This window comes from Pteropus medius, unplaced genomic scaffold (genome assembly GCF_902729225.1).
Source record: "Pteropus medius unplaced genomic scaffold, Ma_sr-lr_union100, whole genome shotgun sequence".
Lineage (NCBI taxonomy): Eukaryota > Metazoa > Chordata > Mammalia > Chiroptera > Pteropodidae > Pteropus > Pteropus medius.
This window is the reverse complement of record NW_024351735.1, coordinates 3985128-4000008: the sequence shown is the minus strand read 5'-3', so window position 1 is coordinate 4000008 and position 14881 is coordinate 3985128. Positions and strand designations below refer to the sequence as shown.

At 36.1% G+C, this 14881-nt stretch overlaps 1 pseudogene; it reads right to left on the bottom strand.

Moving 5' to 3' along the window:
- Positions 1-1042: 1042 nt before the first annotated feature.
- LOC120589117 (uncharacterized) lies at positions 1043-1161 on the bottom strand (annotated as a pseudogene).
- Between the last annotated feature and the right edge of the window lie 13720 nt (positions 1162-14881).

Genomic DNA, 14881 nt, shown 5'->3' with positions numbered 1-14881 from the left:
TATGCTCATTGGAGTTCTTGTAGTTCTCCAAGAAGGAGACATATGATGTGATTCCTAAACCATTTTGATCACAAACATCGATAAGGGATACTGTTTTACAAATACCAGTTTGGGAAGCTGCTCATATAATCATTCTACTTCCTTAGTTTAAAACCTGTGATGGCTGGCTATCATTTGCCCAATAATTCTCAAATATCTCAAATTGGCTTTTGGGAATTTGCAAACTCTGATTCCAGCCTATATTCCCAGCATTTCCCCACATCCAACTTGGCTCACTGTTGAAGACCAAGTCATGTCAGTTCGGGTTTCTTTGGCTTTGCATGTGTCTCTTCCATGACAAGTCCCTGTACCCCCAGGCAGGTATGTTTACTATGCTCTTTAAAGTCCCATTATACTTTGTACATAGTGCCCTTAGGTCCCATATTATATTACACGATAGTCACGGTTCACCTTCTCCTCTCCAATTGTGAGCTACTCGAGGAAAGGAACTATATTTTGGTATCCTCCATGACAGAAGTGGACCTCAGACTTAATTTTCTGAGGTCTCTGGATGTATTTCTGTTTCCTTTATAAAAATTACAGCAACATTAGCTCGTCTGTAATCCATATATTTTCTTGGATTAAATTTTAAATTTTTTAAAATTGTGACCAGTTAGGAGAATCAGAGAAAGTAGAGAAATGAAAAGAGGAATATTTTTACTCTAAGAAGCTTTAATAAATTTCTAGTAATATAATGAGAAAAAAAAAGAAAGGTAAGAAGCAATGTGTGAAGGAAGTGCTCTGAAACTGAAAATCTACCTACTCCTGTCCCTTCCAAAACACCTCTTACTTACTTGAATATTGTTCTTTTTTTCATACTCCCACCCTCTTGCCTATTCCTTTGCCTTCACAAGGGCCACTCATTACTTTCACTTCATTCTATTTTTAAAAATTTTTTAATTAATTTTATTTATTTTTATTTTTTTAGGTGAGGCAACCCTTGGTTGACCTCACAGATTGCAAGGACCTTGTCAGCTTACAATCCCTTATTTTTTATTTTTTATGCCTATAGCACTTGGTCTTCCTAGGTGGTCTCCCATTCAAGTTCTAACCAGGCCTGACCCTGCTTAGCTTCCGAGATCAGACGGGATTGGGCTTGTTCAGGGTGGCATGGCTGTTCACTCCATTCTAAACTGAACTCAAACAGAGACTCATGGACATGGACAATAGACTAGTAGTTACCAGAGGGGAGGGAGAAGGGGGAAGGAAGAAGGTAGATGGGGTAAAAGGGGTCAAATATGTGGTGACAGAAAGAAATCTAACTATAGGAGGTGAACACACACTGTAAATATATATATGTATTACTGTTAAAATGTACAGCTGAAGCTTATTTGAGTTCGTTAATCAATGTCATCATAAAAACAAACAAACAAATAAATAAATAAACTGAACCTATCCTCACTAGCTGCTGCACACTGAGACACCCAATTATAAATGTTTCCCATTTTCTAAGTAAGAATCAGTACCCTTCTCAGTATCTTTAGTGAATTTCAATATAGTATTAAAGCAACTGTCAAACAGAAAAGGCATACTACTATTAAAATAGTCCTCTTCCTGCTCTGTTTTTCTACTTTGTGGGTTTATTTTAAACATATCTATCTAAGGAAGAAGCTGATGATATTTAACCAGTTCCCCTCTTTATCATCCATCTGTTTCTTTCTTTGGATGAATCCTTTAGATTAAGAAACATCCATCCACTCTTATACATGCCACAGCTTTCCTTGCAGTTAGGTTGGGCCGAGGGTTGGCCCATTGAAATCTGGGGAAAAGTGAAGCAAGTGACTTTATGTCTCGGTTCATAAAATATCCCATACACTACTTTCATCCTTTCTTCCTCTACCACAGTGACCTTGGAGGCCCCATGTACTAGGAGGTGTCATTTCAAAATAGAGGACAACTGATCTACCTCACTTTATGTGATGCTGCAATTATACTAAAGCCGCCGAAATTTTGGGATTGAGCCATTCATGGGGCAGAGCTGAGCCACTGCCTTGCTTAGTCTGTCAAACATTTAAAACTTAAAAATAGTACATAAACATTCACTGGCTGTAAATATGTAATTGAAAATAAAAGCTGAATTTGATACAAGTCATTCAAGAATCTCTACAATTTTTTTTCAAGCGAAGCTTTATTGTTAAAATTTAAAAGCTAAACAAATGCTATAGACGCTCAAGATTATAATTAAAGTAATCGGAAGGAAATACATTTCCCACACATAGATATAATTTTATCCAAGAACTAGGTCGTACCCCTCCCTATATTCTTTAGGAACTTTTAATTATAGAGATTAGTAGCTCAAGTAACAGGAGGTTAAACATCTGCTTCCTAAAACGAAGCCAAAAGCTTGAGACAAATAGGCTGAATCATACAAAAAAGTAAAGAATGAGAGGCTAAAATTAAACATTGCTACCAGCAGCTCATATTTATTCAAACGAAATAGCTTTGTATCAGGGCTTAATGGAAAGGGGCACAGTTAGGTAGTGAGGGCACCTATGAGAAAGGCCTTCACAGTGCTTCTTTAGCCACTCCCATTTTATAATCCTTTTCTCTCTCCTCACTTATAGATGAGGGGGGTGCATTTTGTTCTCAGGTCCTTCTCTCATTGGCTTCCCTCCACTGATGCCTGAAATGTTGGTGTTTATTACTTTGGTAATAAAATCAATAAAAGTTAAAGGTCTTTCAATTTTGGAAAGCTACTCTTAAAATGCACAACCCTCTGCACATGGATTACGTATCACAGGAGATTTCTGCCCATTTTGACAGTTAGCTGAAATAGAATAGTAAACAAATGGAAGGAGCAAGGGATAAGGGGCACAGAGAGATAGGGAAGATGAGAGTGATAAAGTCAAATTCTTGTCTTTCACAGCCCTGTCCTGGAACTTGGAATGAGATGGTGATATACTACCTGCCCCACGAGGCCCACTGAGCTGTTTAATCAATTTCAGTCACACTTTTCTTTTGAAAAGAGGTCTGAATCTCATGGAACCTCAGAAATGCCCCAGATATAAAAGGGTCACAGGTGGCTCATCAGGAAGAGTGATCTCCCATTCCAGATTTTCTCCATCTATGCAGAAGCATATAAATTGACCAAATAAAGCTGTAATTTTATCCCTAATATTATTCGATTTCCTTTTTCTTCTTCCTGTCCATTTTGGTGTAACATATAAAAAAGTAATTTAAAAATTCTTTATCGAAAAATACTACCAGGATTTAATTTTTTGTAGATACACCTTTATGAAATAATATAGTGGGTTGATAAAAGTTTTTTAAGGCCATATATCTTATAAATGAATTTAGAAAGATTGAAACTTCTATATATTAAAACATTATTTTTATTACTTTTTTATTACTAAAAGAACACACAGAAACCCTTTCTTATAATAAGTGACTATTAGAAAGCTACTCCAGACAATGTTAAAAGGAAATGCCAATTCATAAATAGAGATATGACTAAATATCTGAGTCTGGCCCTCAAGCAGCCACCAATCCTCACCGGTTTCATGAAGATGATATAATCATACAGAAAAATCAAAGCAAAGGAATATTTTATTTCTGTTCCAATGTAACACTCTAGAGAAAAAGGCTGATCCTGAGACATTTCCTTTTGTCTTTTGCTTAGAACCAAAAGGCTTCCTTTGCCTACCTCCTTCTCCCTAATCCCAAACTCAAATGTCATATCTTACTGTTCAACACGAAGAAAGTGCATTCACTGACAAGACAAAATATAACAGTGAGGGTAAGCAGGTGTTTACTTCAGGTTCTTCTCAGCAGCTTCTGTGCTAGGTGCTGGGGGTTTGAGGAGGGATGGACAGACTGAGAAAGCTGTACCCAACACTGGGACTCTGAGAGAGGGTGAGTCTAAGGCTCTGCACCCACTGGCACAATAAAATGTCCTTGGATGTGACCGACCTTAGCTGTTCTACTTCTTAGGGACTGGTGGTGGGTGGGCCTCTTATTTTACTGCTACAGGTTCACCAACTCTACTCATCTTATTTCTGAAATCAGAAGTTCTTTGTGAACATATCCACTGCAGGTAAAAAAATTATTAAATGGTTTACGGAGTGTCACTGTGACAATTAGAATTATTAGGGCTTCATAAGTTAGCCAAGCACACAAATGGAGGACAATCCAAAACAAAGATATTAATTGGTAATTTCTTGAGTCTTCAGAAAGAATCTGGGGAGCTTGTTTAAACCAGTAATCTGAATTAGGAAAGACATGTGTCTTCACTGGATCAGAAATTCTCAGCTGAAATGTAGAGGTATCACCGAAACCTGTTTTAGAAACTTAGTCCATCAAGGAGCACAAGATTAGACAGAAGGAGAAGGAAGTTTCCTGGAAACTGTAGAATTCAACAATGATGGTGCTGCTTTAGAATAAAAGGTGGAAATGCTGACCTTCACTGCTGAATATTCGGCAGGCAAATCAAAGGGGAGCAGTGGGGATCTGGTATAGTGTTATAATTGTTATGATATAGTGTTATAATTGTTCGGTTTTATTATTAATTACTGGTGTTAATCTCTTACTATATTAATTTATAAATTAAACTTTATCATAGGTATGTATATATAGGGCTCAGTATAATTCACATTTCAGGTATCCACTAGGAATTTTGGAATATATACCCTCAGACATGCAGGGACTACCGTAATTCCTGCAGGCTCTAAACTACAAGTGGTCTTTAGAGATCTGGCACCTGGTGCTGGAGTAATTAAGGCAGAGGAATATTGTCTCCTGGGGTGCACAGGCCACATGGAGGAGACTTAACTGTCCAGCTGAGCTCTTTGCTAGCTCAAAGAAGTGGGCAGTCCAGAGAGGACCAGTCTCAACCCACCGAGAAAAGTTTTTAATGTGTCAAAAAATATATATAGAAAATTTAAAATATAAAATATAAACAATACAAAGTCAAGCAATACACAAATATAAAAACGAAACATTAACAATCTCACCCATACCCTCCCCCAAACCCTGTGCAATTCCATCTCCTCTGAATTAAAGTTAGTATTTTGGTGTGTACACTCTTCCACACCCTCCTCTATGCAAACGTATGCAAACAAACATGAGTTATCAAATGTAGGATTTTTTTTAATAAACATGGATTCACATTCTATACTTCTCTTTGCTACTTGTACTTTCACTTGACTACATTTCATAAACAGACCTCCACATTAATACTTATGGATATAACTCATTATTTTTAATATTATATATAATGGATATTTTAATTTATTCAACCATTCTTTTTTTATAAATGTGTAGGTTATTTTTCAGATTTTTTTTTTAAATAACTACACATATACTTTAATAAATATCCTGGTACATAAATCCTCATGCTCCAAGGCTTTTATTTCTGGATGAGACTGTTATATGTCAATGAATGCATTGTAAATGTTAATAGAAATAAGAGATAGTGACAGATTTCTTTTTAGAAATGTTTTAGCAATTGAAATTGACATCAGCAGTGTATGAAAGTGCTAGTTGTACCACATCTTGATCAGCACTAGATGTTATAAATGTTTTAATTTTTATAACTCTGGTAAGTGGTAATGTTTTCATTATTTTTCTATTTTTATTCTTCTTGACTACTAATAACTCTGATCATCTCAGACAAAAAGTTTCTTTACTGAATTTTATAAGAACACTAAGAACCATATTTTTTTCTTGGTCTTTTATGAAGGCTTGTTCCCCTGGAGGAAGCCGGTTGACTTATTGCACACCACACGTAAGTGCAGATCCCTGCTCTTTTTCCTGTGTGTCTGTGTTATGTATCTTCTGTCTCCCTGGAATAAGATGAAATAAAACTTTGCCAATTTCAAATTCATTTGATTAAAGCTGTGTATAGGATATTTAAAAAATTCTGTTTGTTATTATCTCATCTTGGGAGATAATGAAAACTGCTGTCAACAACTTTCTGAATGTTGTAATTTATTCTCTTTGAGGGATTAACATTACATTGAATACTTTTAGCGACTGAATATACTTTGGTTTAAAACCTACCATCATTTTGTGCCGTCAGTTAGACCTGATGACATCAATGTCCTGCGTTTTGTGTGTTGTTAAACCTTGTCTTGATAAGCAGGATGAATTCAGGGAACAATGACAATTAAGCTCTGGTTTCTCTGAGTAAATCTAAAGTAAATAAACCCTTGAGGGCTAAGCTCTTATTTTTAATATAGTGGCCTCCATGAGGAGATTGTGAAGGTGATAGTGGTGGCCTTATTTTAATAGTCAGGATTGGTGCCCAAGATCAGTATAAGTGTGTCACGCTGAAGTGGTCGTATTAATCAGGGTTCTCTGGAGAAACAAAACTAGTAAGTTCTCTCTCCATCTATCTATCTATCTATCTATCTATCTATCTATCTATCTATCTATCATCTACCTACCTACCTACCTACCTATCATCTATTTTTCTATCTATCTGTTTGTTTTAAGGAATCTGCTTATGTGATTGGGGGCTGACAAGTCTCACATTTGTAGGGCAAGCCAGCATTGCAGTGTTGAGTCCAAAGCCTGGACACTCAGGCAGAATTTTTGTGTTATAATCTGGAATTTTGTGGTATAATTCTTTCTTCTCCAGGAAACCTCATCTTAGCTCTTAAGGCTTTCAATGAATTGAATGAGGACCACTGCATTATGGAAGGTAATCCACTTTGCTTAAAGTCAACAAATTGTAAATGTCAGTTACAGCAATCTCTAGACTAGTATTTGACCAAACAACTGGGCACCATATTCTTGCCAAGACGATACACAAAATTAACCATCTCGGTGATGTATATTTTACTTTCTTCAGTTAAATTTAAATGACACAACCGCTATTTGTTTCTCTACAGAACAAGCAATTTAAAGTGGAGACTTTATAGATATAGTCAAGCCGTAGTCCAAAAAAGATCTCTAATGTTCCATTCATTTCCAGAATATCTACCCCCAGGAAAAACAAATGCGGAGACCATAAGCATATCCTGCTTTAGGAAAGAGTAGAAAAATAAGTGGACAATGCATGCTCCTTCTCCAACCTTCCTTCTTTTCCTTCTTTGTCCTCCTAATCCACTAAACTGACCTATTTTCCTTTTTAAAATAGCTGGTGGTAAGAGTGATCAATTTAAATGGAATAAACAATTTTTTCTTCACTCAATTCTTCTAGCGAATAGGAAAGACATTCTGAACATGTGGATACATTTTAAGTATATTTGCACCTGAATTAATGGCCTTAGCATCTATATTGATCAAATACTTTGGAGAACTTTAAAATGTCTACTTCTACTTCACTGTGTAATTAAAAAAAAATTTTTTTTCTTGAGGTGGAACTCACATGACATAAAATTAATTATTTTGAAGTGAACAATCCATTGACATTTAGTACCTTCACGATGTTGTGCAATCACCATCTCTGCCTAGTTTGAAAACATTTTCATCATTCTAAAGTTAACACCCATACCCATTAAGCCTTTTCTCCCCACTCTTCCCTCCTCCCAGCCTCTTGCACCCACTAATCTGTGTTCTGCAGCTACAGATTTATCACTTCTGTATATATCTTATAAATGAAATCATACAATATGTGACATTTTGTGTTTGGCTTCTTTCACTTAGTATGTTTTGGAGGTTCATTCATACATTAGTACTTTATTCCTTTTAATAGCGGAATATATCCCACTTATTGTATATATCACGATTTGTTTATCTATTCATCTGTTAATGGACATTTGGGTTGTTTCCACCTTTTGGCTATTGTGAATAGTGCTGCTATGAACACACATGTACATGTTCTTGTTTGAGTACCTGTTTTCAATTCTTTGGGGTATATAACTAGGAGAAAAATTATGGGGTCATATAGTAATTCTATGTTTAACTTTTTGAGAAACTGCCAAACTGTTTTTCATTGTAGCGGAAGCATTTTACATTCTCACTGGAAATGTACAAGGGTTCTAATCTTTCTACATCCTCACCAACACTTACCGTTGTTTTGTTTTTAAATTTCATTTTATTCTAGCCATCCTAGTGGATATGAAGTGGTACCTCATGATGGTTTTGATTTGCATTTCCTTAGTGACTAATGATGTTGTGTATATTTTCAAGGGCACTTGCATAATTTTTGTATTGTAATTTCATCCTGAGTCCTAGGTACATGCCAGTTTCTCATCTGGTGTGGCATAGCATAGGTCACAGCTATGCCAAATTATTGATCCCTTTAGCTCTTGGAGTTACTAGGGGAGACTTTAGAGGGTCAAAGTCCCTAGAATTGATCATCAGGCTGTGAGCAGACTTGTCTACTTTCTCTACTGGGTCATATGATTTTTTATTTCCTAAGTGTACCAGTATATGAACAATTTGTGGAGTACTGGTTTATGGAGGTGTAGAAAACATAGTCTTCTTGATGTATCTTAGTTAATGGAACACGAAACTGACTCTAAGCTGTTTTACGACATTGGAATTAGAATAATTTTTTTCCAAAAATCCTAACAACTTTCTGTAATAGTTCACTAAGACTAGCTATTCTTAGGCTATATTCCTAAAATAGAGCCTTACAGTAATGTAATTTAAAACATCTATTGATAAATCATGATAAGTTGTTTCATTTTGGAGAATTTTATGTTCAAAATAGCATACAACATATGAATACTTAAAATACTAAAATGCAAGCACTATGTATTTGTTTTATATCATGACTTATGGAAGATAGATATTTTGGATAAAATCCCAATTCTAAGAAGTGTGAGGGTTATTTATTTAAGGTTACCACTAATCATGGTTAATGTCAAATAGTTCAATAGCTTAGCTTATCAGATGTTTTATAAAACTAGTACTAAATTAACAGCGATGTAGGTCAGACCACTTGGGACTGACCTACATCGGGACCCAAGATAAGGATACCTATAGGTTTGGGTTAGTGGTTTGGACAATATCTAATAACCAGCAAATCCAAAGAAGTATCAGAATATAGGCAACTAGTATCAAGGAAGAGCATCAGAAAATCGAATCACTTTTCGGAAAAGACTCAGAAGGTCAGAAAGAAGTTTAATGTAAACATGTGGGACATCAGTCAGTGAATGCAAGGAGAAACCAATGTAGAGGGAAGGTATTGATAGATTTGGGTTGAGGTGGAAGCCTTGCTGAAACCGAGCAAATGCAGTTTTGCTCAGGCTGCTATAACAAACTACCACAGGCCGGGCTACTTAAACAACAGACGTACATTTCTCATAGTTCTGGAGGCTGGGAAGTCCAAGATCAAGTGTCAGCAGGTCTGCTCTCCGGTGAGAACCACTTCTTGGTTTGAAGACAGCCTTCTTCTCGTTGTATCCTCACTTGCAGAGAGCAGAGAGAGAGTCTATGTCTCCTCTTCTTGTTAGAAGAGCATTAATCTCATCATGAAAGTCATAAATGACCTAATCCAACCCTAATTCCCTACCTCCCAGTACCATCACATTGGGGGTTAAGATTTCAACATACGAATTTGGGGGAGATGCAAATATTCAGCCCACTGGTTAAAAGGTGACCATAGGTTAAACTGAAAGACTGAGTTGATGCTGAGACAATAAGATACACTTAAGATAAATATTTTCTAATTATCTACAAGGTGACTAGCACTAAGGAATGTTTACAGGTCGCTAGAAAACTACAGCCCATTTGTTCTTTCTTATGACAGATTGCAATGCACAAAAACCTCTCACAGAAGCTAAATGTATCATCTTGCCATATGAAGCAGAACTTCCTTGCCCGTCCTAATAATCCTGTTTTACAGAAGAAATTAAGTTATACAATTTTATTTCTCTCTTAACTCTCAATATGTATAAATATGACATAAAACCTGGTGTCTGGAGAATATATGCAAATAAATAGTAAAACCTCTTGTGAAACCCAAGCTAGTATATTATTACACATTCGAGTGGTCTTCAGTCCTAAAATCAAATTTCATCTGAACCAATGACTAGAGGGACAGTTTAACAAAGAAAAAGAAAACAAACAAACAAAAAACACAAAAACAACAGCATAAACAACACAAACCTTATTTGTAGCATCATTTTTTGCTATCATGAGAACATTTATTTCAAAAATAAATCTCTTACCAGGATGAAGAAACAGTTTTGCAAATTGTAAGGAACATCTTGTTATAAACACTTTGTACCCACCTTAGACTGAAAGAGATTGAAGATACAGTGAAATCAATTCAAAGGTCAAATTGTTAATGTGATGTCTATGAACATCACATATTTGCATTAACTCAAATATATAAAAGCCTCAGTATCTGCCGACCTTGAGTTTAGAAACGAGCAATGATGGTTGTTTAAAAATGAGGACATTGGGAAAAGTACTTGCAATAAAAAAGATATTTCTATTTTGACAAAGAAAAGAAAAATGAAAATATACCGGGGTCTTCTAGAACAAGGTGCTCTGCATAAATCATTATTTTAATTAAAAAAATAAAATGACTTGTTAATAACAAGTTATTCATTTCTTCATCAAATAATCTTGAATACCTAAAATGAGCCAGGCACTTTGAGGAACTAGGGATAGATTAGTAAACAAAATACATAATCCCTGCTCTCTTTGAGCTTACAACCTTGTGTGGGGGTGAGTGGTGGAGTGCAGAGACAATAAATGGTAAGTTTATGTAGTATGTTGGAAGGTGAAGGTGCTATACAAGGAGAGAAAAAAGAGCAGGTTGGCAGTGGGAGGAGGTGGGTGCGGGAGAGGGGGTTCAGGTTGCATTTTAAGTGCAGTTGTCAGGAAAGGCAGCTCAGAGGTGACACTAGAGCCAAGACTTGAAGGTGAGAGCTAGCCATGTGAATACCTGGGAAGAATGTTCCCAGTAAAGGCAGCAGCAAGTGCAGAAAGCAGAAAGAGACAAGCTCGGAGAAGCAAGGGAGTACAGTCCACATCTTGGAGTGCCTTGGGGCCATGGTAAGAACACTGGCCTTTTGTGCAAGAGAAACTGGGGGTCACTGGAGAGGTTTGAGCAGAGGGGTGACCTAATCTGACTTGTATTTTAGAAAAATCACACTAACAGCTGTGTAGCATGCAGAGGGCAAGGACAAAATCCAGGTGACCAACTGAGAAGCTGTTGAGATAATGCAGGGGAGAGATGAGGAGGCTCAGACCAGGGGAGAAGCATCGAGGTGATGAGAAGTGCTCAGATTCCAGACATATCATTAAGACACATTTCTCCAGGCCTCAGGTGTGACACACTGCCCTGCTGCTTCTAACACTGATAAATTAACAGCAGAATTGAATCACTTCTACTGTTTAAAGAAACTCGTCTTCAAAGGTAAGTATAACCAAAAAAATTTATAACATGTTTTTAGTAAGAATTTGCTCTTCTGAAAAGTTAATACTATTTTGTTAATACAGCCTTCTTAATGAAGACAAATTTTATTTCAGAAATTATTAAAAATGTTTTTCCTTTTTAATTCATGCCTCTGAATTAGTTATTATGTATGTATTAAATGTGAAGACATGGTCTTTACCTAGAAACTTATTTGGGATAATCTAGACTTCAAAATTTATTTTGTGTCAATTTTATCATTTATATTGATCACATTAACCATATTCTTCATTTCTTCATTTCATACTATTTAGAAGCCACCAGAGTAAGAACAGGTAAAATCCCTTTTTATTATTCACTTAAAGAGCAAAATGACTGTGATAAGAATGTTTTACCATAAAATATTAACTCACCAACAATGCCGGAACCCTAAGATCACTAAAATTACAATGAAAAATGATGGTTTCCATTTCTGTAGTTCTTTTCTCATTTTCTTGTCTAATGTATTTGCCTCCAGCCTACCAATCTAGTTTAAACAACTTTAAAAGACGGCGATAAGAAGATTCTTATTTATTTTTTTCAAACTAAATGATCCTTCTTTCACCCTCTAAGGTAAAACAGAATGTATGACATTGGAAAGCAGCTAAACTTTTGAATTAATTTATGAGAAAGCAAGCAGGTTTAGCAACTAAGAAAATAGAAGATGCTAGATATTAAAATAAAAAATCACAGCAATCTCAATACTAAATATTGAGTGTCACTAATACAAAGACTCACACCGCTAGTAATACTATTAAAATTTAAATGATTCCATTCAGTTAAAATACTATTCTTAAAGAGCCTGTTTACTAATTGCATTTACTAATTATAAATATATATATTTACAACTCCTGACTGGGAAGAATGAGTGTTGGCATGATTAAATATAATAGTGAATGTATACCAGGTAAAGGTACATTAACTGCTGAAAAACTAAAACTCACAAATAGTGGCATAACAGAAGAGCAGTTTATATTGATTAATATAAAGTCCAGTTAGATTTGGGCATTACTGACCCTTTGTCACTCAAAATCTTTGTCAGTTTTATTTTTACTGTTTGAGGTCTAGAAATAGTCAGTTTTTCAAGCCCTTCAAGGCTTTAAATTTCTAGACTATCCCCTTTCATTTCTGCTTGCAAACTGGCTAATTATTGCTTAAAGCTCACGTTTTCTACTCTGAAACAATCACAGCCTGTAACAGCCAACACTCCCTGCTAACATTCTGTTTTCCAGCCTCTGTGCTTCAGTTGGCAGCTAGTAGACCAGCTTCCGGGTCATCCTAGGCAACCGTTTCCATGTTTTGCCCCTGCTCAACACGGGTCTCCAGGTTGCCAGCCTCTGTTCTCAGTGTCTTCACCTCCCACTGCCTGAACGCTGTCAGATTTTTAGGTTGTTGTTTCTTTAAAGCAGTGCTCCATTTCAGTGTTCCAATTTCTGTAAAGTTATGGAAGGATAGCTGCTACAAAACATCCCCCACCCCAAATCTCAGTTGCTCAATAGAAGTCTAATTCTTCCTCACATAGAACCAAGGAGAGGATTTAGGAGGGGAGTTCAGATTTAGGTGAGAATTAATGTTTGCTTCAAGAAAATAAATAAAGGAGATTTTGAATCCTACTTACTTGGTTGGATTTCCCGAAAAGAAGGCCTGCTTTTATCTGAAATTCGTGATTTCTTTCTTATGATTCATGTTTTATCCAAAAGCCTCAGGCTCTTAAAAGTTGAATAAAATGCCAGATTTGATTGAAATAACTTCGAAATGCAAACTTTTGCTATACCAGCTTCTTCACATTCTTTTAAATCATTAAGATGAGATTGCCCACAGATATTGAGAGGAATCACTGATTGTGAAGCCAATAATGAACACAGTCTAGCAATATAAACTCATCCATGCTGATCTGAAGCAAGACGGAGGCTGCGCTTGGTTAAAGATTATCAAGGCTTAGCGGGTAGGAGTCTGGGTGCTGGAGTCAGATAGAGCTGCATTCAGATCTCAGCTCAGCTATTTACTAGCTCTGTGGCATTGCATTTCATAGCCCCTAGTTTTTAATTAGCCCACCTGCTGAGTAAAGGGGGATGGGGGAGGGTCATAAATTTCAGGACTTTACCCTGGTATTTAAAGAAAGAAGGGCAGATAGTGCCCTTAAGAAACCATGATCTGGGTGCTACGTGTACTTATTGCTACTGAGGTATTATCTCAGGCTTTCTCAGCAAATCAAGCTGGGAGATGTACGTATATACGTTCACACAGATACGTGTCTGTGCATGTATAGGTATGTGTATGTGCACAGACATATCTTGCACATAATTTCAATGTTTTCACTTCCATGCATACTTGGACCCACTTTAGCAGATTTCTGTTTTGATTTGGTAGGCCTTTTTGCATGGTATTATAACAAATATTCAGATAGCAAGAGTTCAGTTAGCGAAGAATTAGGAGGTATCTGGTACAAAATAAACATCAGATAAGTATTTTTTCTTATCATTTATTATAAACATGGGTAGTATATGTTTATGGCCTTTGCTCTTAGGCAAATAATTGGAAGGATGTGATTATTGAAGAGTTACAAGTCACAGTCACAGAATAGAGTCTGTGATACCTTTCTGTATCCTGCAACAGAGTTATTATGTATGTGAAAATAAAGACGAATAGACATATGTTCAATATGCTTAAACCTCAAATATTTCCCTTTGTTTTAAAACAAATTGAGATTTCTGTCTGGAGGGTGACATGACACATGACTTACTGAAGTGCCTGTCACTCCTAGAAGGGACATAAAGCTCTAATGAGGAGGTTTCCTCGGGTTATTCCTAGATAGAGCGTTGTCATGCCTTTGTTAAAATTCTCTCAATAGGAAGTTAGCCACTGCAAGGCAAAATATTATTTTAATATATTATTTATTAAAGCAATATTATTACCTTAAAGAAGATTAAGGTAAAATGAGAATTACTTTCATGCTGTCAGAAGTAATTTCTCAAATCTATGCTTATTGATGAACTTGACATTCATCAATAAGTAACCAGGCCCCAGAAATCAATTTATTTTTATAATCTACTCATAAATCAATTTGATGGATTTTTTTCCTTTATAATGAGCAGACTATCATAAGCAGTAAAATTAATCATTAACTTAGGGGTTATGAAAAATTAATTTGGAATGCATTGACAGCTATCTCGTGGATCATTATTGCTTTATTAGACTTGCTGATATTTCTATAATGCTACTGTGAGATAATAGAAAAAATATATATGTATATGCATATGTCCCCAGTTGCTGACACAGAGCTCCTAAAACCCTTGTAATTTCCTAAGTGATGACAGCACTAAGATTATCTTTTGGTCTAATGTTTAACCTTTGACCCCTGTTTCTGTCATAGAGCTCCTAAATCCCTTAGAATTTCCTGAGTGAGAGCAATGTCTTTTGTTCTAAGAAGGTGATTGTCAGTGGGCTCCTGGATGGGAGTGATCACCAGAAAACTCTGAGTAAGGCCTGCCTAGGACATCATCAGCCAGAACGAAAATTCAGCATTCATAACATTAAGAGGCTGCG